General features: G+C 39.9%; 2 pseudogenes; both read left to right on the forward strand.

Annotated features, from left to right (window-relative positions):
* On the forward strand, nt 3,567-4,529 carry LOC106501746 (annotated as a pseudogene).
* Nucleotides 16,111-17,066, forward strand: LOC108637594 (annotated as a pseudogene).

Genomic DNA, 25,363 nt, shown 5'->3' on the forward strand with positions numbered 1-25,363 from the left:
CTTACATATTAGGTCCCTTGATAGATTCCATCACTATCTTCTAACTGTAAGATTATCTGCATTGATTGAATCCTACTAGGTGCCAGGAAATATTGTTGTATCCACTTTAGATATGGAGAAACTGAGGCTCAGAAACCTTGGCTAATACACAGGGTGGCTCAGGAAATAAATTAATTCATACTGGGTATAGCTGTGCTGACCACTATCTGAGCAGAGGAGAAATATTGTGTGAGACTTAGAGGAAGGCATAAATGGAATATGACAGGGGAAGCAATCTGGAGCAGAAGCAAATGGAGTGAGTGAGGATATAGGGTGTTTGATTTACAGTTCTCTGGAATTCCTCGATTACAACATCCACTCCTCTAGTCAATACGGAAACAGATAACTCTGTCCTGGTCACAGTGTGTAACAGCCTGCCGTGCCAGTTTGATGATGAGCTCAAGAAAAAAACTGACGGACAAATGATATTGAGCAACGCCCAAAGTCAGCCATCTAGTACAGGATGGAGCAGCGTTGTGCATCCAGATGTCTCTAGCTTGGGATCACACTTTTAATGTTTATTCTCTGCATGTCTTTATTCTTTCTGCAGGATTTTCTGCAGTAGCCCATTGTGTCGCAATTATACATTCTATGTATCCTACTGACCCAGGGATCTGGCTCAGATGGTAAACAATTTGCCCAAAACACAGGAGACCCAGGTTTGATTCCTGGGTTTGGAAGATCTCCTGGAGAGGGAAATGGCTACCCACTTCAGTATTCTTGCCTGGGATACCATAGACAGAGGAGCCTGGCAGGCTAAGGCCATGGGGTCAAAAGAGTCAGAAATGACTGAACAACTGAGCATGTTTCCTATTATCCTCTGAGGCTATTGAAGACTCAGTTCAGTTCAGTCACTCAGTCATGTCTGACTCTGCAACCCAATGGACTACAGCACACCAGGCCTCCCTGTCCATCACCAATTCCTGGACTTTCTCAAACTCAAGTCCATTGAGTTGGTGATGCCATCCAACCTCTCATCCTCTGTTGTCCCCTTCTCCTCCCACCTTCAATCTTTCCCAGCATCAGGGTCTTTTCCAATGAGTCAGTTCTGCACATCAGGTGGCCAAAGTATTGGAGTTTCAGCTTCAGCATCAGTCTTTCCAAACGGTATTTAGGGTTGATTTCCTTTTGGATTGACTGGTTTGATCTCCTTGCAGTCCAACGGACGCTCAAGAGTCATCTCCAATGCCACAGTTCAAAAGCATCAATTCTTCAGTGCTCACCTTTCTTTATAGTCCAAATATCGCATCTATACATGGCTAATGGAAAAACCATAGCTTTGACTAGATGGAACTTTGTTGGCAAAGTAATGTCTCTACTTTTCAATATGCTATCTAAGTTGGTCATAGCTTTTCTTCCAAGGAGCAAGCATCTTTTAATTTCATAACTGCAGTCACCATCTGCAGTGATTTTGGAGCCCCTCAAAATAAAATCTGTCAGTTTCCACTATTTCCCCATCTATTTGCCATGAAGTGATGGGACTGGATGTCATGATCTTAGTTTTCTGAATGTTGAGTTTTAAGCTAGCTTTTTCACTCTCCTCTTTGATTTTCATCAGGAGGCTCTTTAGTTCCTCTTCACTTTGTGCCATAAGGGTGGTGTCATCTGCATATCCGAGGTTATTGATAATTTCTCCCAGCAATCTTGATTCTAGTTTGTGCTTCATCCAGCCCAGCGTTTCTCATGATGTACTCTGCACTTAAGTTAAGTAAACAGGGTGACAATATACAGCCTGATATACTCCTTTCCCAAGTTGGAACCAGTCTGTTGTTCCTTGTTTGGTTCTTACTGTTGCTTCTTGACCTGTATACAGAATTCTCAGGAGGCAGGTCAGGTGGTCTGGTGGTCCCATCTCTTTAAGAATGCTCCACAGTTTGCTGTGATCACACAGTCAGCGGCTTTGGCACAGTCAGTAAGGCAGAGGTAGATGCTTTTCTGGAACTCTCTTGCTTTTTCGATGATCCAGTGGATGTCGGCAATTTGATCTCTGGTTTAAAAAAGGCAATTTCTCTACCTTTTTAAATACAGCTTGAACATTTGGAAATTCATGGTTCACATATTGTTGAAGCCTGGCTTGGAGGATTTTGAGCATTACTTTGCTAGCATGTGAGATGAGTGCAATTGTGTGGTAGTTTGATCATTCTTTGGCATTGCCTTTCTTTGAGATTGGAATGAAAACTGACTTTTTCCAGTCCTATGGCCACTGTTGAGTTTTCCAAATTTGCTGGCATATTGAGTGCAGCACTGTCACAGAACCATCTTTTAGGATTTGAAATAGCTCAGCAGGAATTTCTACACCTCCACTAGCTTTGTTCATAGTGATCCTTCCTAAGGCCCACAACCATTTTGCCTTTTTGCATTTGTTTTTCTTGGGGATGATCTTGATCACTGCCTCCTGAATGGTCTAGTGGTTTTCATACTTTCTTCAATATAAGTCTGAATTTTGCAATAAGGAGCGTAGAATGTGATATACTAAAACTTCTGTTGTCAGAAGATCAATTATATTCCCCTTGATACAATAGTTGTGAAGTGAAGTAAATTGCAGTAACCTATTTTATTACATGAACATTCTGTATCAGTTTGCAAAGTCTGACTTGTGATGCCAACATATCTCATTTAGTAAAGATCCTGTAATTTTTCATAAGTTACCTCTATTTCTGAATTTAAATTTTATCATTTACTAGGATAGAAGATCGGGTTGCATTATCTACAAAATCTTTTAAGCTGGAATAGTCTACTTTCCTGTTGTTGTTGCTCTTTAGTCTCTGAGTCGTAACTGATTCTTGGCAACTCCATGGATTGTAGTCCTCCAGGTTCCTCTGTCCATGAGATTTCCCAGCAAGAATACTGGAGTGGGTTGCAATTTCCTTCTTCAGGGAATCTTCTCAGCCTGGGGACTGAGCCCGCATCTCCTGTGTGGCAGGTGGATTCTTTACCACTGAGCCACTTGGGAAGCCTATCACTTTAAAAATGCAGTTTTGTTATGAGGCCCAGTGAGAGTCGCAGACTTCTGATGTAAAATATTCAGCTCAGTTCAATTCAGTTCCTCGGTCGTCTGACTCTTTGCGACTGCCTGGACTGCAGCTTGCCAGGCTTCCCTGTCTATCACCAGTTCCCAGAGTTTGCTCAACCTCATGTCCATCGAGTCAGTGATGCCATCCAACAATCTCATCTTCTGTTGTCCCCTTCTCCTCCTGCCTTCAGTCCTTCCCAGCATCAGGATCTTTTCTAGTGAGTCAGTTCTTCACATCAGGTGGCCAAAGTATTGGACCTTCAGTTTCAGCATCAGTCCCTCCAGTGAATATTCAGGACTTATTTCCTGTAGGATGGACTGGTTGGATTTCCTTACAGACCAAGGGACTCTCAAGAGTCCTCTCCAACACTACAGTTCAAAAGCATCAATTCTTTGGCACTTGGCTTTCTTTATGGTCCAAGTCCATATCCATACACTGGACACTGTGATAGTTCTAACTCAGTTACTTAACACTTTTTTTTAAATTGCTATAGGACACTCATATAACGGACAAATGATCCCTGCGGAGAACAGCACAGTCGTGACTGAGTTCGCTCTTGCCGGGATAACTGATGACCCACAGCTGCAGATCCCGCTCTTTCTGGTGTTCACGCTCATCTACCTCCTCACTCTGGTTGGGAACCTGGGGATGATCACGCTGATCCTGCTGGACTCTCGTCTCCACACTCCCATGTACGTCTTCCTCAGCCACCTCTCCCTGGTGGACTTTGCTTACTCCACGGCCGTCACTCCCAAAGTGACGGCTGGCTTCCTCACAGGAGACGAGGCCATTTCCTACAATGCTTGTGCCACTCAGCTTTTCTTCTTTGCAGTCTTTCTCATTATGGAAAGTTTTCTCTTGGCCTCAATGGCCTATGACCGTCATGCCGCAGTGTGCAAGCCACTCCATTACACCAACATCATGACAGCAAGAGTATGTTCCTGGATGGTTGTAGGCGCCTATGTTCTTAGGTTTCTGGAGGCCTCTGTGCACACTTGGAACATATTCAGTCTCTCTTTCTGCAGATCCAGGGTGATTGATCACTTTTTCTGTGATGCTACTCCTCTCCTGGCTCTCTCATGCTCAGACAGCAACAGAAGTGAGATGGTGTTTTTCATTTTGGCAGGCTTTAATATCATCTCTTCTGTCCTTTCATCTTGATCTCTTACCTGTCTATCTTTGTCACCATTCTGAGGATGCGCTCATCTGAAGGACATCAGAAGGCCTTTTCCACCTGTGCTTCCCACCTCACCACCATCTCCGTCTTCTATGTAACAGGCTCCTTCATGTACCTACAGCCCAGCTTCCGCCACTCCATGAACACAGAGAAAACTGTGTCTGTGTTCTACGCCATAGTCATCCCCATGCTGAATCCCTTTAGACAATAGAACAAAGAGTCTAAGGAACAAAGAGGTCAAGAGGGCCTTAAAATAGGCTGTGGGGAAAGCAACGTCTTCTATAACATTCATATCTTAATTATATAGATACAACAATAAGGTGGTTTCATACAGGTCAGATCTAATTATGGGAAGTATAGGCCAATATTATGCAAATTTTTGATGTACTTTCTCGAGTTTTTTACTAAGTCTATGACACAAATGGCTTAAAAATGTGATATCTCAGGAATAATAGCTTAGGAACATCAACCTTGAACCTAGAAGTCTTAGTGCTTGGTTTCTTCTTAGTTGCATTTCGTTATTTCTCATGATCATCCCCAGTCTCACTTTATTCAATGCATATTTAAATACATGCCCAAAGAAACATCATTTGTGCAATCCAATGTAACTCACACATCCATGAGTGACAGAAAAATGAGTTCAAAGATGAATGGGATTAGTTTATTTTCTTAGTATAATTTAAAGCAGTGATTATGATATCTGATAATTCATTCTTATATGTAAACTTGGTTTCAAATAGTCTGGGTATAGGTTTCTTGCTTAATTTTTGTTTGTTTCTGTTCTTGTTTCAGTGATAATGAACATCATTATATGGTCATCTTTAATTAGCTCAATTTTTGTCTTTATCAACTCATTATGCAGAAGTTGCATCTTCATGAGACAATTTTAAAATATCAGACCAGAGTAAGAGAAATAAGAATAATGGCATATTTTAATTCACTGAAAAAAATATCACTTAATTTTAAAGTAAGGCTTCAGTCTATCTTCAGATGATCAACCTTGTACTCTATTAATGCTCCCTCCTTCATGTAGGCATCCAGGCCACCAAATTATAATCGGCATTTGGGCTCAAATTAGAGGTTGACCTTATTGGTCCTTGCCAATCTCCAAGAATAACCTATCTTGGCTTTTAAATTTTGGCATATTGACACTATGAATCATTCAGAGTTATGATAACAATTATAAAGATAGCTTTTAAGGCAATTTGAAGACTTAACATCATGCATGACAAGTTTGATTTATTCCATGGTCACATGGATGGCTCATCATACAGAAATCCATGTGGGACAGCACATTAATAAAAGAAAAGTGTAAAAATCACATAGTAGCCTATATGGGAAAAGAATCTAAAAAAGAGTGGGTATTTGTATAATTGATTCACTTTGCTGTATACCTGAAACTCACACAACATTGTAAATCAACTACACTCCAATAAAAATTTTTTTAATGAAAAAAATTTTTTAAATTGCATCACATGATAATCTCAGCAGATGCAAGCCAAGAATTTGACAAAATCTATTGTCCATTCATGATAAAAAAAAAATCTTATCCAAGTGGGTAGAGAGGGAACAAATCTCAACATGATAAAGCCATTTGATAGCAAAACCACAGCCAACACGATACACAAGGGTGAAAATCTGAAAGCTTTCCAGTTTGATTTGACAAGAATGCCCCCTCACCACTTCCAGTTAATATAGTTTTGGGAGTCCTAGCAACAGAAATCAGACAAGAAACAAAATTACAAGTTATTCAAATTGGAGGGAAGAGTAAAACTGTCACTTTTGAAGATATATATGATATTTTATATTGTGTAAAAGTCCTTCTTCCAAAAAAAACCAAAAAACTATTACAACTATTAAGTGGATACAAGATTAATATACAGAAATCTGCTAGATATATGTACACTAGTAATGAAATATCAGAAAGAGAAAATAAATAGTCCAATTTAAAGTCACATGAAAACCCCTCAAATATCTAGAAATAAATTCTATCAAGGACGTGAAAGACTTGTACTCTGAAAACTATTAAACACCAATGAAGGAAACTGAAAATGATGTAAAGAAATGGAAAGAGTGTAGCCCATGCTCTTGAGTTGGAAGAATTAATGCTATTAAAATTGCCATGGTATCCAAAGAGATATACATAGTTAATGCAATCTCTATCAAAATGCCCATGACCTTTTTACAGAACTAGGACAGATAACCCTAAAGTTTATATGGATCCACAAAAGACCCATAATTGGCAAAGCAATTTTTGAGAAAAAGAATAAAGCTGCAGGTATCATGCTCCCAGACTTCAGACTGTACTGTAAAGGTACAGTAATCAAAGTAGCAGATATTGGCACAAAAATGGATACACAAATCAATGGCATAGAACAGAGAACTCAAAACAAACCCACACAGTTATGGTCAGTTAATCAATTACAAAGAGAGTAAGAATATACAGTGAAAAAAGGACAATCTTTTCAGAAAGTGGTGGTAGAAAAATTGGACATTTATAAAACAATAAGATTAAGACATTCTCTCATACCACATACAAAAATAAACTCAAAGAAAGTTAAACATAAGACCTGAAATTATAAATTTCTAGAAGAGAACATAAGTGAAAAAGTCTTTAACATAAGTTGTAGCAATATTTTCTAGGTTCAGTCTTCCAAGGGAAAATAAATAAAAGCAAAAATAAACAAATGAGGTGTAATTAAACTTACAAGGTTTTGGAGGTGGGAGGGAAGTTCAGGATGGGGAACATGTGTATACCCGCGGTGGATTTATGTTGATGTATGGCAAAACCAATACAATATTGTAAAGTGACTAGCCTCCAATTAAAATAAATAAATTAAAAAAAAAATAACCCACAGACTGGGAGAAAAATTTTGCAAGCAGTGTGACCAACAAGGGATTAATTCTCAAAATATAGAAAAAGCTTATGTAACTCAACAACAACAACAACAAACTCATAAACAAACAAATTTGAAAAATGGTCAGAAGACCTAAACAGACATTTCTCCAAAGAAGACGTACAGGTGGTCAGCAGGCACATGAAAAGATGGTCAACATCATTAACTAACAGAAAAATGCAAATCAAAGCTACAATGAGATATCATCTCACACTCACCCAAATGGCTATCATCAAAAAGTCTACAAATAAAAAAGGTAGAGGATGTGGAGAAAAGGGAAGCCTCCTACACCATTGCTAAAAATGTGAATTGTTGCAGTGGTTATGCAAAACAGAATGGAAGTTACTTAGGGAACAGAAAATAGATCTAGCATATGATTCAGCAATTGCATTCCTGGGCACTTATCCAGTAAAGACGAAAGCTCTAGATCAGAAAGATACATCCGCTCCAATGTTCCTGGTAGCACTGTTTACAATAACCAAGACCTGGAAGCCATCTAAGTGCTCATTGACATATGAATGGATAAAGAAGATATATATCTACATGGAATATTAATCAGCAACAAAAGAATGAAATAATCCTATCTGCAGTGACAAGGATGGCTCTAGAGATTATCACACTAAGTGAAGTAAGTCAGAGAAAGACAGATACTGTAGGAGATCACTTATACGTGGAATCTGAAGAATAGTAAAAGTGAACCTATTTACAAAGTAGAAACAGACTCACAGACATAGAGACAAGATTACAATTACCGAAGAAGAAGAGGGGGAGGGAGAAATGAGAGTATGAGACTGATAGATACACACTACCACTTATAAAACAGATAAATAACAAGGATTTATTGTATAGAGTAGGCAACAGTATTCAGTATCTTGTAATAAACTATAATGGAAAAGAATTGCAAAAAAAGAATATAAAGTGTATTCATATATATGTGTATATATACAACCACCAAATCATTTGATTATATATACCTGAAACTAACACAATTTTGTCAATCGAACATACTAATTAGAAAGAACATTTTTCTTTTGATCCATAAAAAAGAAATTGTGTATCTTTTAATTTATCAATAAAGCTCTAGGCCACAACTTCTTTGTACATACAAATTAAAATTTTTGTTAAAACATTGCTTTGATTCCCAAATATCACTTAAAAATTGTAAATATAAAACAGATTGTATCAAAAGCACACTTTTATTATGTTTAAATAAGAGTATATTGGTGTTTTTAATTAATATCTATTCAAAATATTGAGAGTCTAGCAATTCAAAATAAATAGCTTTCAAGTTAAAAAATGTTTCCACAACAAAGGAAACCATCGAAAAAACGCAAAGACAGTGCGTGGAGCTGGAGAAAATGCGAGCCAGTGAGGCGGCCAACAAGGGACTAACATGCAGAATACGCCAGGAGCCAGTACCACCTGCTATCAGAGCAGCAAGCAACCGGATCAAAGGGGCAGAAGACCTGAGCAGACATTTTCCGGAAGCAGACAGACAGACGGCTAGCAGGCGCGTAGGGAGACGCTCAGCATCGCGACCCGTTGTTGTTGCTCATTCAGTCGTGTCTGACTCTTTGTGACCCCATGGACTGCAGCGCGCCAGGCTTCCCTGCCCATCACTGTCTCTTGGAGTTCACTCAGACTCATGTCCGTTGAGTCGGCAATGCCATCCAACCATTTCATCTCTGTTGCCCTCTTCTCCTCCTGCCCTCAATCGTTCCCAGTATCTCAGTCTTTGCCAGTGAATCGGCTCTTCATATAAGGTGACCAAAGTACATCTGGGAGCTTTTTGAATGTTGATTTTTTTCATTTAAAAAATAATAGTAATAGTATTTAATATTAATATTATTTTAATATTAATATTAAATATCAATAAATATTTCTATTTAAAAAATAAAACATTTTTCAGACTTTTTTCTTCCTAATTTATAAAATTATAGTGTGTAATTTGTTGAAAGAAATACATATACCCTTTAGCAACACAGCTAAAACTGAACTCTTGTTTAGCAAGCGGCTTACTCAGCATTTTTTTGTTAGCTGGTGAGCATTAGTCCATATTTTAAAAATTATATTTATTTATTTTTAATTGATGATTGTTATACAATATTGGTTTGATTTCTGCCATCCATTAACATGAATTAGCCATCTGCGTACATAATGGCCTTTCCCTGTTAAACCTCCCTCCCACCTCCCACCCTTTCCACCCCTCTAGATTATTACAGAGCCCTGGTTTGAGTTCTCTGAGTCATACAGCAAGTTTCCATTGGCTGTCTGTTTTACATAGGTTAGTAAATGTTAGTAAATGTTAGTGAATCCAAGGGGTCGCAAAGATTCTGACATGACTGAGCAACTTTGCACAGAATATCACTGTATAAATAGCTTCCACTCTGGGCTTCCCTGGTGGCTCACACAGTAAAGAATCCACCTGCAATGCAGGAGACGTGGGTTTGATCCCTGGGTCGGGACGGTCCCCTGGAGGAGGGCATGGCAACCCACTCTAGTATTCTGGCCTGGAAAATCCCAAGGACAGAGGAGCCTGGCAGGCTACAGTCCATGGGGTCGCAAGGAGTCAGACACGACTGAGCCACTAAGCACAGCACAGTGAGCAGAGTTTTAAGCCAGCATTTTCACTCTCCTCTTTCACCCTCAAGGGGCTCTTTAGGTCCTCTTCACTCTATGCCGCTAGAATATCGTCTGCATACCCAAGGTTGCTGAAATTTCTCCTGACTCTAGTTTATGATTCATCCAGCCCAATATTTTGCATGATGTCCTCTGAATACAAGTTAAATACACAAGGAAGCAATATACAGCCTTGTTCTTTTCAGTCACTAAGTCGTGTCCAACTCTTTGTGACCCATGGACTGCAATACACCACGCTTCCCTGCCCTTCACCATTTCCCAAAGTTTGCTCAAACTCATTTCCATTGAGTCAATGATGGCATCACACCCTCACATCCTCGGTCACCCTCTTCTCCTGCCATCAATCTTTCCCAGCATTAACGTCTTTTCCAGTGAGTCAGCTTTTTGCATCAGGTGACCAAAGTATTGGAGCTTCAGACTTGATGTACTCCTTTCCCAATTTTGAACCAGTCCATTGTTCCATGTCTGGTTCTAACTTTTGCTTCTTGACCTGCATAACAGGTTTCTCAGGAGGCAAGTAAGGCTGTCTGGTATTCTCATCTCTTTAAAAATTTTCCAGTTTGTTGTGATCCACTTCCCTGGTGGCTCAGATGGTCAAGAATTCTCCTGGCAATTCAGGAGAACTGGGTTTGATCCCTGAGCTGGGAAGATTCCCTAGAGCAGGGAATGGCTACCCACTCCAGTATTGTTGCCTAGGGAATTCCATGGACAGAGGAGCCTGGCAGGTTAAAGTGAGCTTGGCAGACTACAGTCCATGGGGTCACACCGAGTCAGACATGACTGAGTGATTATCACTTTCACACAGTGAAAGGCTTTAGCATAGTCAATGAGAAGAAGTAGATGTTTTTCTGAAATTCTCTTGCTTTTTCTATAACTCAGCAAATGTTGGCAACTTGATCTCTGGTCCCTCTGCCTTTTCTAAATCTAGTTTGTAAATCTGGAAGTTCTTGGTTCATGTACTGTTGAAGCTTAACTTGAAAGATTTTGAGCATTACCTTGTTAGCATATGAAATGAGTGCAATAGCAGGGTAGTCTGAACATTTTTGGGCATGGCCCATCTTTTGTATTAGCATGAAAACTGACCTTTTCCAGTCCTGTGGCCATTGTTGAGTTTCCCAAATTTGCTGGCATATTGAGTGCAGCACTTTCACAGCATCATCTTTTAGGACTTGAAATAGCTCAGCTAGAATCTATCACCTCCACTAACTTTGTTCATAGTAATGCTTCCTAAGGCCCATTTGACTTCCCATTCTAGGATGTCTTTCTCTAGGTGAGAGATCACACCATCATGGTTACACAGGTCTTTAATACCTTTTTTTTATAATAGTTCACCTGTGTATTCTTGCCACTTCTTAATCTCTTCTGCTTCTATTAGGTCCTTACTATTTTTATCTTCTATCTTGCCCATCCTTGCCTGAAATATTCCCTTGATATCTCCAATTTTCTTGAAGAGATCTCTAGCCTTTCCTATTCTATTGTTTTCCTCCATTTTTTTGCATTGTTCACTTAGGAAAACTTTCTTATCTCTCCTTGCAGTTCCCTGGAACTCTGCATTCAGATGACTATCTCTTCCCCTTTCTCTCTTGCCTTTCACTTTCTTCTCAGCTATTTGTAAAGCCTTCTCAGACAACCACTTTGCCTTCTTGCATTTTTCTTTGGGATGGTTTTGATCATCACCTCTGTCCATAGTTTTTCAGGCCTTCTAAAGGTCAGTTTTCATTCCAATTCCAAAGAAAGGTAATGCAAAGAATGCTCAAACTACCGCACAATTGCACTCATCTCACATGCTAGTAAAGTAATGCTCAAAATTCTCCAAGCCAGGCTTCAACAATACGTGAACCATGAACTCACTGATGTTCAAGCTGGTTTTAGAAAAGGCAGAGGAACCAGAGATCAAATTGCCAACATCCGCTAGATCATGGAAAAAGCAAGAGAGTTCCAGAAAAACATCTATTTCTGCTTTATTGACGATGCCAAAGCCTTTGACTGTGTGGATCACAATAAACTGTGGAAAATTCTGAAAGAGATGGGAATACCAGACCACCTGACCTGCCTCTTGAGAAACCTATCTGCTGGTCAGGAAGCAACAGTTAGAACTGGACATGGAACAACAGACTGGTTCCAAATAGGAAAAGGAGTACGTCAAGGCTGTATATTGTCACCCTGCTTATTTAACTTATATGCAGAGTACATCATGAGAAACACTGGACTGGAAGAAACACAAGCTGGAATCATGATTGCCGGGAGAAATATCAATAACCTCAGATATGCAGATGACACCACCCTTATGGCAGAAAGTGAAGAGGAACTAAAAAGCCTCTTGATGAAAGTCAAAGAGCAGAGTGAAAAAGCTGGCTTAAAACTCAACATTCAGAAAATGAAGATCATGGCATCTGGTCCCATCACTTCATGGGAAGTAGATGGAGAAACAGTGGAAATAGTGTCAGACTTTATTTTTTTGGGCTCCAAAATCACTGCAGATGGTGACTGCAGCCATGAAATTAAAAGACGCTTACTCCTTGGAAGAAAAGTTATGACCAACCTAGATAGTATATTCAAAAGCAGAGACATTACTTTGCCGACTAAGGTCCATCTAGTCAAGGCTATGGTTTTTCCTGTGGTCATGTATGGATGTGAGAGTTGGACTGTGAAGAAGGCTGAGTGCTGAAGAATTGATGCTTTTGAACTGTGGTGTTGGAGAAGACTCTTGAGAGTCCCTTGGACTGCAAGGAGATCCAACCAGTCCATTCTGAAGGAGATCAACCCTGGGATTTCTTTGGAAGGACTGATGCTAAAGCTGAAACTCCAGTACTTTGGCCACCTCATGCGAAGAGTTGACTCATTGGAAAAGACTGTGATGCTGGGAGGGATTGGGGGCAGGAGGAGAAGGGGACGACAGAGAATGAGATGGCTGGATGGCATCACAGACTCAATGGACGTGGATCTGAGTGAACTCCAGGAGATGGTGATGGACAGGGAGGCCTGGCGTGCTGCGATTCATGGGGTCGCAAGGAGTTGGAAACGACTGAGTGACTGAAATGAACTGAACTGAACTGAACTGATCTACCGGGTATAAACCCTTGAATCTATTTGTCACCTTCACTGTATAATCATAAGGGATCTGATTTGTCTGACCTGGATGGCCTTGTGGTTTTTAGTACTTTCTTCAATGTAAGTCTGAATGTTGGAGGAGCTCATGATCTGCCACAGTCGATGCCAGGTCTTGCTTTCGCTGACTGCGTAGAGTTTCTCCATCTTCTGCTGCACAGGACATAATCAGTCTGAGTTTGGTATTGACCATCTGGTGATGTCCATGTGTAGAGTAGTCTCTTGTGTTGTTGGAAGAGGTATCTGCTATGACCAGTGTATTCTTTTGACAAAACTCATTAGCCTTTACCCTGCTTCATTTTGTACTCCAAGACCAAACTTACCTGTTACTTCAGGTGTCTCTTGACTTCCTACTTTTGCTTTTCAATCCCTCATGATGAAAAGGACACATATATAGGTGTTTTTAATAGTTCTAGAAGGTCTTGTAAGTGTTCATAGAACTGTTCACCTTCAGCTTCTTTAGCATAGTGGTTGGGGCATAGACTTGGATTGTTGTGATAGTCAATGGTTTGCCTTGGAAACAAAGTGTGATAATTCTGTCATTTTTGAGGTTTCCCCCAAGTACTGCATTTCAGACTGGTTTTGTTTTGTTACTATGAGGGCTGCTCCATTTCTTAAGGCATTCTTACCTACAGTAGTAGATATAATGGTCATCTGAATTAATACTTTGGCCACCTGATGTGAAGAACTGACACATTGGAAAAGACCCTGATGCTGGGAAAGAGTGAGGGCAAGAGAAGAAGGGGGCGACAGAGGAAGAGATGGTTGGATGGCATCACTGACTCATTGGATATGAGTTTGAGTAAACTCAGGGAGACATGGAAGGACAGGGAAGCCTGGGCTGCTGTAGTCCATGGGATCGCAAAGAGTTGGACACGACTGAGCAACTGAACAACAACAAAGTGAAGAACTAATTTCACTTTGCTTTTTTAATTACAGAGGTCTTACCCCATTCCCCAATATTTATGTCAAATTGCAGCCCCAGAGATCATGCCGTGGGTGATTTTGTGCATCATCAAGAATTCCTGCAAATCGTATAAATACACTCATGGTCTCCCTCAGCAAGCAGAGCTGGATCCCCGCAGACACTTCAATCACGTGTCCCCTGGTTAGGGGAGATAATAAGGTTTATAGCCGTCATGGGGGTTTGTTCCCTGAGAGTTCCGTGACTACATAACTCCCTTCTGGTTTCCGCATGACCGCAATTGTCATCATAGCAGAGAGTGCAGTCGAAGAGTCAGAGTTACTTTGACCATTTATTTTTCTTTTCATCTCGTAACCATCTAGTAGCAACAATGACCTTCCCCCAAAGTGTGATATTGCTAAGAACATTCAACAATGTCCAGGGAAAACAGCCCGAAATAACTGTAATGACGACTGTGATTGTGATGGTCACCCTTTACCAAGTATGAGGTACTTTTGGACTTTATTTTCTTATCATAGCAAGAGTCTTAAGTGAGGGTGTAACTTTCTATTATTTCCATCGTATAGATGAAGATATCAAAGTTCAAAGAGTTCTTACCTAAGAAGAATGATCAGCAGATCAAAGAATAGAATTTCAGTAAGCTGATTCCAATAGCATTTTTTCCCTTCAGTTTCTTCCTATTTCTAGGGAATTTTATGCATTGTGGCCAAACACTGAAGAACAACATCACAGTAGGGTGTTTACTTTTTTTTTCATTGATTGAATCTCTGATTTAAGATCCACTCACATATGAAGGTGCTGGACTTGCATGTTGAATTGTTCCAGGAATAAGATAAACCTATAAATCTACTAGATGAAATCTAGTGTCTGCATAAATTTGCATGGATAGAGGTAATCAGAAAAATCTCTTTAGAGAAAGGAACAGGTCTCATTTATTCAGTTTGATGGGCCTGATGTTTTGAAGATTTCTTCTGTTTCATGTAATTGGGAATTGTACATCTAAACAATATATAGATCCTATTAGAACATGGATGCTTATTGTGTGAGTAAGAGGAAAAACACAAACATATCTTGAGTGTCTGTTAAGTATAAACTTGCTCAACTTTGAAAAAATTAAGCTTTTTTAATCCATTCTGTCTTTCAAGTCATGTAATAATATTAGTCATTCCAACTAATCCCATACTTGTAGTTTACATCTCTTAACCCATACTCCTCTCTCCTCTGCTTCCCCTTTGGTAAGCACTAGTTTTTCAGTCTATGAGTCTGTTGCTGTTTTTAGTTGTATACATTCATTTGTGTTATTTTTTTAGAGTCCACATATAAGCGATATCACATAGTATTCGTCTTTCTCTGTATTATTTCACTAAGCACATTATCCAGGTCCATCTGTGTTGCTGGATGGCAGAATTTCACTCTTCTTTACTGCTGAGTAATATTCCATCGTACTGAGGTATATGCACCATATCTTTTAACTATTCATCTCTTGACGGGCACTTGGGCTGCTTCATGTCTTGACTATTGTAAACAGTGCTTCTGAATATTGGCTGCATGTTTCTTTTCTAATTATTTTGTTTCTTCAGATATATTCTCAGAAGTGGGATTGTTGGATCATATGGCATTTGTGTTTTTAGTTTTTTGAGGAACCTCTCTACTGTTGTCCATAATGGCTGCCACCATATATTCCCACCAATAGAGTATGAAGATTCACTTTTTCCCAAATCCTAGCCAATATTTGTTTTTTGTAGAATTTTTGATGATAGCAGTTTTGACAGGTGTGATGTGGTAACTCATTGTGGTTTTAGGACATGTCTTATTTACTGTCTTTCATGACCATATTCAGATGCTCTGATGCAACGAAAAAGACGATGTCAGTTGAAGTAAAGTTAATTCAATTTCACATTAATTTTATTAAACTATTGTAGTTTAATACAAAAATAATTGGTGATTATTTTGTAAACTTTGACTCGGCTGTCTGAGCTGCTCTGGTTAGCAACTAATCTGATAATTTTGCTTAAATCCTTTCTTTTATTTTTATCTGAATTCACTTTTCTATGAACTTAGGAGACTGGACGTGTTATCTCCAAGTCCTTTTACCTGGACTATTCTATGGCTTATTAATAATTCAAAATTGCATTTGGTTGTCATGGCCATGCTTTAAGTCAAACCACTCCTGGGAACAAGTTACTGAAATACTGAAATAAGGCACAGAGCAAACACGTTGACCGATTTCAGTAGTCTTTCCTCTACTTACCATCCTGATTCTATTTTCCCATTGCTACAGCGCAGCCACACAGTTCCCAGCTGATCTCCATGGAAAACACTACGGAAGTGACTGAGCTCGTCCTGGCGGGGTTATCCGATGACCCGGAAGTGCAGATCCTGCTCCTCACCACTTTCTCTCTCATCTACCTCCTCACCCTGGTTGGGAACCTGGGGATGACCGAGCCGATCCTGCTGGACTCTCGTCTCCACATGCCCATGTGCTTCTTTCTCAGCCAGCTCTCGCTGGTGGACTTTGGTTACTCCTCAGCTGTCACTCCCAAAGTGACGGCTGGACTCCTCACAGGAGACAAAACCATTTCCTACGAGGCGTGTGTCGCCCAGTTCTTCGTAGCCTTTATCACCGCAGAAAGTTTCCTCTCGGCCGCCATGGCTTATGACCGCCGTGCAGCCGTGTGCAAAGCCCTGCACTGCGCCGCCGCCGAGCCGACCAGGGCGTGCGCGCGTGTGCTCACAGGCTGCCGCCCCTGCGGCCTCCTGACCGCCTCCGTGCACACCCGGGACGCTCTCAGGCTCTCCTTCTGTGGGGCCAGCGTGGCCAACGCTTCATTTGAGACGCTCCTGCCCTGCGGGCTCGCTCGTGCTCAGACAGCTACGCCAGTGAGAGGGTTATTTTCTTTGCGGTGGGTTTCAGCGCTCTTTTTTCTGTCCTCGTCATCTCCATCTCCTACCTGTTTATATTTATCGCCATCCTGAGGCTGCGCTCTTCTCAGGGACGCCAGGAGGCCTTCTCCACCTGCGCTGCCCACCTCCCCGCTGTCGCCGGCTTCTACGGGACCGGCATCTTCGCGTACTTACAGCCCAGCTCCAGCCACTCCCTGGGCTCAGACAGAGTGGCGTCCGTGTTCCGCGCCACGGTCATCCCCATGCTGAACCCACTGGTCCACAGCCTGAGGAGCAAGGAGGTCAAGAGTGCCTTTAAGACGGCTGTGGGGAAGGCAGTCTTCTATGGGATCTGTATTTTAATTACATTAGACCTACAATAACTCAACTTTATCCACCTCCAACTATCTGGGGAAGAAATTTTCCTGTCTACGCACACATTTCTAAAGTCTTATGGCAATTTCTACAGTTGTTGATTAAGTATGCAAATTAAAATCTCCAAAAATATGATAACAAGGAAGAATAGGTTGCCAGGAACATGGGGTTTTTATTTTAAAAATTCTTCCTAGTAAGCCTACTCACTCACACTCTCACACGAACATATATATTTACATGTATGTATTAGCATATGCATGCCTATACATCATTCGTGAGAAACTCATGAAACCCACACGTCTACAGAAGAGAAATTAATTAAGACATGAAATACTGCTCAAAATTCTCCAAGCCAGGCTTCAGCAGTACATAAACTGTGAACTTCCAGATGTTCAAGCTGGTTTTAGAAAAGGCAGAGGAACCAGAGATCAAATTGCCAACATCTGCTGGATCATGGGAAAAGCAAGAGAGTTCCAGAAAAACATCTATTTATGCTTTATTGACGATGTCAAAGCCTTTGACTGTGTGGATCACAATAAACTGGAAAATTCTGAAAGAGATGGGAATACCAGACCTCCTGACCTGCCTCTTGAGAAATCTGTATGCAGGTCAGGAAGCAACAGTTAGAACTGGACATGGAACAACAGACTGGTTCCAAATAGGAAAAGGAGTACGTCAAGGCTGTATATTGTCACCCTGCTTATGTAACTTCTATGCGGAGTACATCATGAGAAACGGTGGACTGGAAAAAACACAAGCTGGAATCAAGATTGCCAGGAGAAATATCAATAACCTCAGATATGCAGATGACACTACCCTTATGGCAGAAAGTGAAGAGGAACTAAAGAGCCTCTTGATGAAAGTGAAGGAGGAGAGTGAAAAAGTTGTCTTAAAGCTTAAGATTCACAAAACGAAGATCATGGCATCTGGTTCCATCATTTCATGGGAAATAGATGGGGAAACAGTGTCAGACTTTATTTTTGGGGGCTCCAAAATCACTGCAGATGGTGATTGCAGCCATGAAATTAAAAGATGCTTACTCCTTGGAAGAAAAGTTATGACCATCCTAGATAGTATATTCAAAAGCAGAGACATTGCTTTGCCAACATCTGGTCAAGGCTATGGTTTTTCCTGTGGCCATGTATGGATGTGAGAGTTGAACTGTGAAGAAAGCTGAGCACCAAAGAATTGATGCTTTTGAACTGTGGTGTTGGAGAAGACTCCTGAGAGTCCCTTGGGCTGCAAGGAGATCCAACCAGTCCATTCTGAAGGAGATCAGCCCTGAATTTCTTTGGAAGGACTGATGCTAAAGCTGAAACTGCAGTACTTCGGCCACCTCATGTGAAAAGTTGACTCATTGGAAAAGACTGTGATGCTGGGAGGGATTGGGGGCAGGAGGAGAAGGGGACGACTGAGGATGAGATGGCTGGATGGCATCACTGACTCGATGGACGTGAGTTTGAGTGAACTCCGGGAGTTGGTGATGGACAGGGAGGTCTGGCGTGCTGAAATTCATGGGGTCGCAAAGAGTTGGACACGACTGAGCGATTGACTGAACTGAACTGAGATGGTTCTATTATTTAATGAATTTAAAACAATTATTTTGGTGTCTGGGAACACATTCTTAGTATAAATACTTGACTTAATGTAAATAAGATATGTATGTTTGGCTTTTTAAAAATTTATTTCAGTTGAATCTTTTTACATTGAAAAAGCAATAGGTTCCTATTAAAAAAAAAAAACTTTATGAAAGTGCTTCCAAAGCGTTTTGAGTATAAATTATTGAGTCTTTGTTTATCCCTATTTTTAATAAAACTGCATGTCTTTACACTGGCATTTATTTTCCTAAATAAATTTTCATATGAGTCATACCTAAAAATAATGTTTATATGACATTTTAAATAGAGAAAATGTACAGAAATATAAGAGAAAGAAAAGGATCATAAAGGCAAGTTTAATTTACTTAAATAAAAGTATAATATTTAATTTTAAAATTTTGAGCACCAAGAATTACAATAGTATTAATAACTTCTTTGCATATAAATGCTATGAATTGTTACTGTCCAAAGGCATTAATATTTTGAGTCTTAAATTATTAACAATTTTGATTTATATATGTGTCCATTCTTTTTCTCAGATTTGGCATGCTTTTGCTATTATTTCTTCAAAGATTTCCTGTCCTTTCTCTCTCTCCTTTTGGGAATTACATTATGAATATGTTGGATCTTTTGGAGTATCCCACTGTTCTCTGAGACTTTATTTTTTATTCTTTTTTATCTCTGTTCCTAGGACTGTATATTCTCAACTGACATGTCTTAAGTTTCACTGTTTTTTTTTTTTCTTCTGCCAGCTTAAATCTGCTATTCATACACTTTAGTGAATTTTATACTTTATATATTTGGTTTATTTATTTGATTTATTTATTTATGTCCTGGGATAAAACTGCTAGAGGTCTACTCTACCCAGCGTAATTCAGGATCACTGAGAAGGGCCCCACCTATGAGACCAAGGAGAAGATTTCTGCGTAAGATGAAAGCCATATCACAACAGTGAAAGGACTCTGCTTTTGACAAGTGGGCTAAGCAACTTTGGGCAGTAAGGAAATACAGTTACTGCTAGGAGCAGGGCAAGATCATGGAGATCCTGTCTAAGGTTCAAGTGCAAAGGAAAGGTTTAAAACTGAGAAGGTAACAGATATTGAGAAATATCTTATAAACCAGCCTCCATCCTAAAACGTGGCCAGGCTATATGAAGTCTCTTCATATGTGATTCACTGACAGTAACTATAGAAACAAGATCCAAATTCAGTTTGACCTGTCTGTAACTAGATTGACTCAGCTGTCTACACTAATATTCTAGCCAAACAACAAGAACAAAAAGTGGACCTATCTTCAGGCATAAAATCTACCACAAGCTTTATTGCTTCGTACACAATGTTTGGCTTCCAAAACAAAATTGCAAGAAACACAAAGAGGCAATACATTCCTGAGTGACAAAGCAATCACCGAATCAAATGCTGATATGACAGAGATACTGAAACTGTCAGAGGCCATACAAAATATTGGGTTGGCCGAAAAGTTCATTTGAGTTTTTCTGTAGCATCATAAAGAAACCCTAACAAATATGTTGGCCAACCAATAAATATGATTAATATGTTAAAGATTCTGGTGGAAAAGTTGGAAAAACATAACAATCAGGCTGATGATTTTGATAAAGGAATGAAAACTTATAAGAAATGATCAAATGGAAACGCTAAGGTCCAGAGCATCCACAACTGCATGGGCCACGTAAAAAGTCTGGCTGGACTTCTGTTACTATACTGAAGTGGTTAGAGAGGGAACCCTTGTCTCTTACCACTTCTGTCCATCATGATAGACATTGATACAGCAAAGCAAGAAAAAAAAAGAAAAAATAACACATTGGTTGGAAAGGAATAAATAAAATTCCCACAATTCAGAGAATATATGACTTTCTGCTTATAAAATCACAAAGAAAATAACAAAACTATAGAAATAATGATTTTAGCAAGTTATCAAGAAGATAGGTCAATAGTCAAAACTCCATCATAATTCTATATAATGTCAATAAATGATCGGAAATTGTAATTTTATTTATTTTTTGTTTGTTTTTTCCTTGTATTTTAGTTTACTTTTAATTTACTTATTTTAATTGGAAGCTAATTACTTTACAATATTGTAGTGGTTTTGGCCATACACTGACATGAATCAGCCATGGGTGTACCTGCGTTCCGCTTCCTGAACCCCCCTGGCACCCCCCTCCCCATCCCATCCTTCAGGGTTATCCCAGTGCACCGGCCCTGAGCACCCTGTCTCGTGCATCAAACCTGGACTGGTGATCTGTTTCACATATGATGCACAAATTGTGATTTTAAAGCAGTGCCGTTTGCAATAGTACCAATGACACCAAGTACTTAAGTATAAAGCTTACAAGATACGTGTAAGATGTACTGAAAAATATAAAATTTTGAGGTTTCCCTGGTGGCTCAATGGTAAAGAACCTGCCTGCCCATGCAGGAGACGCAGATTCGATCCCTGGATCAAGAGGATCCCCTGGAAAAGAAAATGGCAACCCACTCCAGTATTCTTTCCTGGAGAATTCCATGGACAGAGGAGAGCGGTGGGCCACAGTCCCTAGGGTTGCAAAAGAGTTAGACATGACTTAGTGATTAAACAACAACAACAAAAATAAATCAGATACGATAAATGGAGAAATTCAGTGCATTCATGGATTGGAAGAGTAAATAATTTTAAGATATCTGTGTTCCCAAATGCAAGAAAGAATTTTTGTAAAATTTGGGAAGCACATTGGAATATTTATGTGGAAAACCAAATAGATTAGAATAACCAAGATAATTTCAAAGAGCAGCAAAGTTGAAGCACTCACATTCCTCCTTTCCAGATTCACCCTTAAACTACGATAGTCAAGTAGTGCAGTATTGGACAAAGGATAGCTGCATTCGATTAAACGTTACTGGAGCTCGACAGAGATTTGAGAAATATAGCAATATTAATAGCTGACATTTGACAATTTTTGCAAGGCAGTTTTAAATAGAAAGTGCATGTATTTTCAACTTATATAGTTGGAATATTTGTTAAAAACTCTAAAAGTCATGTTACAAACCAGGGGAAAGTGTTTACAAATCACACATGAGTCCTTATCAGTAAAGGACTTGCATTTTGGAATACATAAAGTATTCTAACATTGCTATCATAATAAAACAAACACAGTTAAATGAGCAAAAGATTTTAACAGAGACTTCACAAAAAATGATAATAGGGATGGCAAGTAAGCACATGAAAAGATGTTCAACATAATCAGTCATCAGAGAAATGCAAACTAAAAAAGAGAGAGAGATACACTACAAACCTACTAGAGTAACTGAAAACCTTGTAAATATCAAATACTGCCAAAGATATGAAGCAATCAGAACTCTCATACATTGTTGGCAGGAAAGCAGAATAGTATACCATCTTGGAAGACAGGTTGACTATATCATATAACCCAGAAATCTCATTCCTAAGAATCTATCCAAGTGAAATATAAGCATATGCTCACATAAAAGGCTGTATGTGAATGTTTATCGATGCTTTATTTGTAATAGCTAAAAACTGGAAACAACCCAGTTTTCTTTCAACTGTGGAATGGATAAACACTCTGCTGAATACACAGATTGCCTCTCAGCAATAAACAGGAACCGACTGCTGAAGAACTACACAAATCCATAAATCGCAAGTTCATTACGCTAAGAGAAAGAAGCCACCCTCAAAAGCCAGCCTATGGTTTGATTCATTTTTTTAATGACATTCTTACAAAGTCAGAACTGTAAGGGCTGCACACAGGTCCGCGGTTGCTAGGCAGAAGAGGGTTAAGCATCAAGAAGCATGGGAAATTAGGTGAGCTGGAAGAACTGTTCTGTATCACGATGGGTGGTGGCTGTATGGCCACACTCATTTGCACAAGCTGTTAGAGCTATACATTAAAAAGTGTGTCTATAACTTTATGTAAATTATGCATCCTCAATCAGACAATGATTTTTCTAAGGCCAAGTAGTGCAAATGAATCGGCACACTTACTCAACAGGGGCTCACACTCCCCACAGACCGTTTAATTGCTTTTCTGCTAAACAGGTGAGATGAAGAGCTGTGGGTGTTCTCATAAGGGGCCTATTCCCCTGACTGTTCTGTGTCTCTATGACTTCTCTAGGTTCCCGTTCAGTAGCCTTTGGAATCTCCAAGGTTACTACTTTAAACATCATAGAGGACCAGTCTGTGCACACAGCCCTTTTGTTCCTTTTCTTATTCACCTGAATGTTAGCAGTTTCAAGCATACATGTCAGTTTTCCTCCAAACAGGATTTGCTTAGAACCTGCAGCCACAGTCAAAGAAAACACTCTAAGATCAAAATTATACTTATTGAGGCTAAAATGATAACCCATTTGCCCAGTTGTTTTGTACATCATTTTTCATTTGCTACTCACAGACAGATTTCTGTGAGATGTGTGGGACAGGTAATTTTATTATTTAGCTTCATAAACAGGAAAACAGAGCTTGAAAGAGGTAAATGACTCTTCCAAGGTATCATGAATAATACATTCCAGATATAGGGCTTGAACCCAGGTTTCCTAGTTCCATGTAAATGATTTTTCTTCCACTTATTCGTGCTTCAGAGACCTGAACATCTTTTTGCCAGTACCCGAGAGAGCTTTTCCTGTAGGGCTTATACATTCCACCCTGGCTGAGTTTCTGTTGGTTGCCTCTCCTTTTCTGTCAAGGAGCAAGGTAAGCTTCTATGTTTTCCTGTATAATTTCAGTGAGAAGTGAAATCCGTGCAAAAACAATAAGGAGGCTGGGTCTACTATGAGATATTGTCATAGAAATTGGATGTTTTCAATATTTTCCTCAAACTGTCAGGAGGCACCGGTTATGAAATATCAAAATCTGCATCAGTGGGGAGTTTGTGATGCTCAGGAAACGCCCAGCAGGCAGTGTTCCTAAAGAGGATAAGAGCAAGCAGACAGCACGCATGAAACCGACCGTGCTCTGACTTGGTGGCTTCGTCTTGTTTGCTAGCTCTAGGCTTATCATTGAAGTTAACTAGGACGGGGTGAAACGATACTTCTTTAGACCAGCAGAGGGTCACCCTGATTATAAAGCCCTTGTTTTCAGCCCGCTTTCCCCCTTGATGTCACTCACATCATCACTAGCACATCGTGTCGTTGTTTCGATGCTCAGTCGTGTCCAGCTCTTTCGTGACCCCATGGACAGGGGTCCACGGAACCCCCACAGGGTTCCTCTGTTCATGGGGATTTCTCAGGCAAGATTATTAGAATGCATTGCCATTTCCTTCTCCAGGGGATTGTCCCAACCCAGGGACTGAATCCGTGTCTCCTGCATTACAGGCAGATTCTTTACCACTGAGCTGCTTGGGAAGCCCCTAGCACATCCAGAAAAGTTAAAAGAGTGATGGCTAAGGGCATACGCTTTAAAATCTCTCTCACCTGGGTGTGACTCTTGAATTTATTTTTTATTAGGTGTGGAATTTTATGAAGTAATCTAGCCTCTCAAATCCTCAGTTTCCTTAACACCAAAATGTGGATAATAATAATCCATACCTTATAACACTGTAGGATAAAGTTGTAGAAAAATGTAACTTTCCTGTCAACTCATAATTACCTTAATAAATATCATAAGCATTGTGTAAATATTATGCTACCTAAGTCATGAGGATAAAATGAAATATATACACAGTTGCATATATAAAAAGCTCTTACTAGAGATTATAGAACAAAGTATATGCTAAAAAGTTCTTTATATTAGTTTGGGGTGAACAAATACAATTGTCTTTATGCTCTGGGTGTGAAAGTTGTGAAGGAGAAGATGGTAAAGGAGAGTGGTTACTAGTAAACGGAAGCTGTGATATAGGCTTCAAGTCCAAATGAAAAAATTTAGAATGTGAAAGCAGATCTGAACGCTAATCAAATGCAATTTCAACCCTAGATTTTTGTGATGCAGATTATAGGTGACGGCCATGGGAGTAAGTTGAAGCAGAAGAAGGCTGTTTCACCCCGAGGTAAAATATGGATCTCAAAGAATAAATTCAGCAAATGACCCCTACAGCCAATGACGGGTAGGGAAGACACAGTGAGGCCTGCTGCAGGGCTCAGAAGATCAGTGTGTGTGTGCTCAATAGCTCAGTCGTGTCCAGCTTTTTGAGATTTCATGGACTGTAGCCCACCAGGCTCCTGTGTCCATGGAATTTTCCAGGCAGGAAAGAGCAGCCTGGTGGGCTACAGTCCATTTCCTATTCCAGGAAATCTTCCCGACCCAGGGATTGAACGTATGTCTCTTGAGCCTCCTGCATTGGCTGGTAGATTCTTTACCACTGTGTCACCTGTACGAGGAAAGACTAGTTAAGAAGAGAGGCTATCACACTTCAAAAATAATCCACAACCTGAAGACTTGAATATTGCATCCTACTTTTTTCAAACCAAGATAGAAACCATGCTTTCATCCTAATATATTATTAGAGCTAACACTCATCAGGCTTATGCTTATTGCTTCTCATGCATTATTGTATTAACTTTAACTGTGGCCCCATTCACAGTACATCTTTGTTTTTAATGATGAAAAATGTGAGGTTCAGAAAACTTAAGTTAGGAAAGTGTCTCCCGAGAGTAAATGGTAGGGTACTCTTAGAATGCTCTCCACTCTTCCCAGATCTTGAGGTCTTACACTCAGCGCATTTTCTTCTGCGCTCTTCTTGCTGGTTGGATGTATTTGCTGTT

This window comes from Capra hircus, chromosome 15 (assembly GCF_001704415.2).
Source record: "Capra hircus breed San Clemente chromosome 15, ASM170441v1, whole genome shotgun sequence".
NCBI classification, from domain to species: domain Eukaryota; kingdom Metazoa; phylum Chordata; class Mammalia; order Artiodactyla; family Bovidae; genus Capra; species Capra hircus.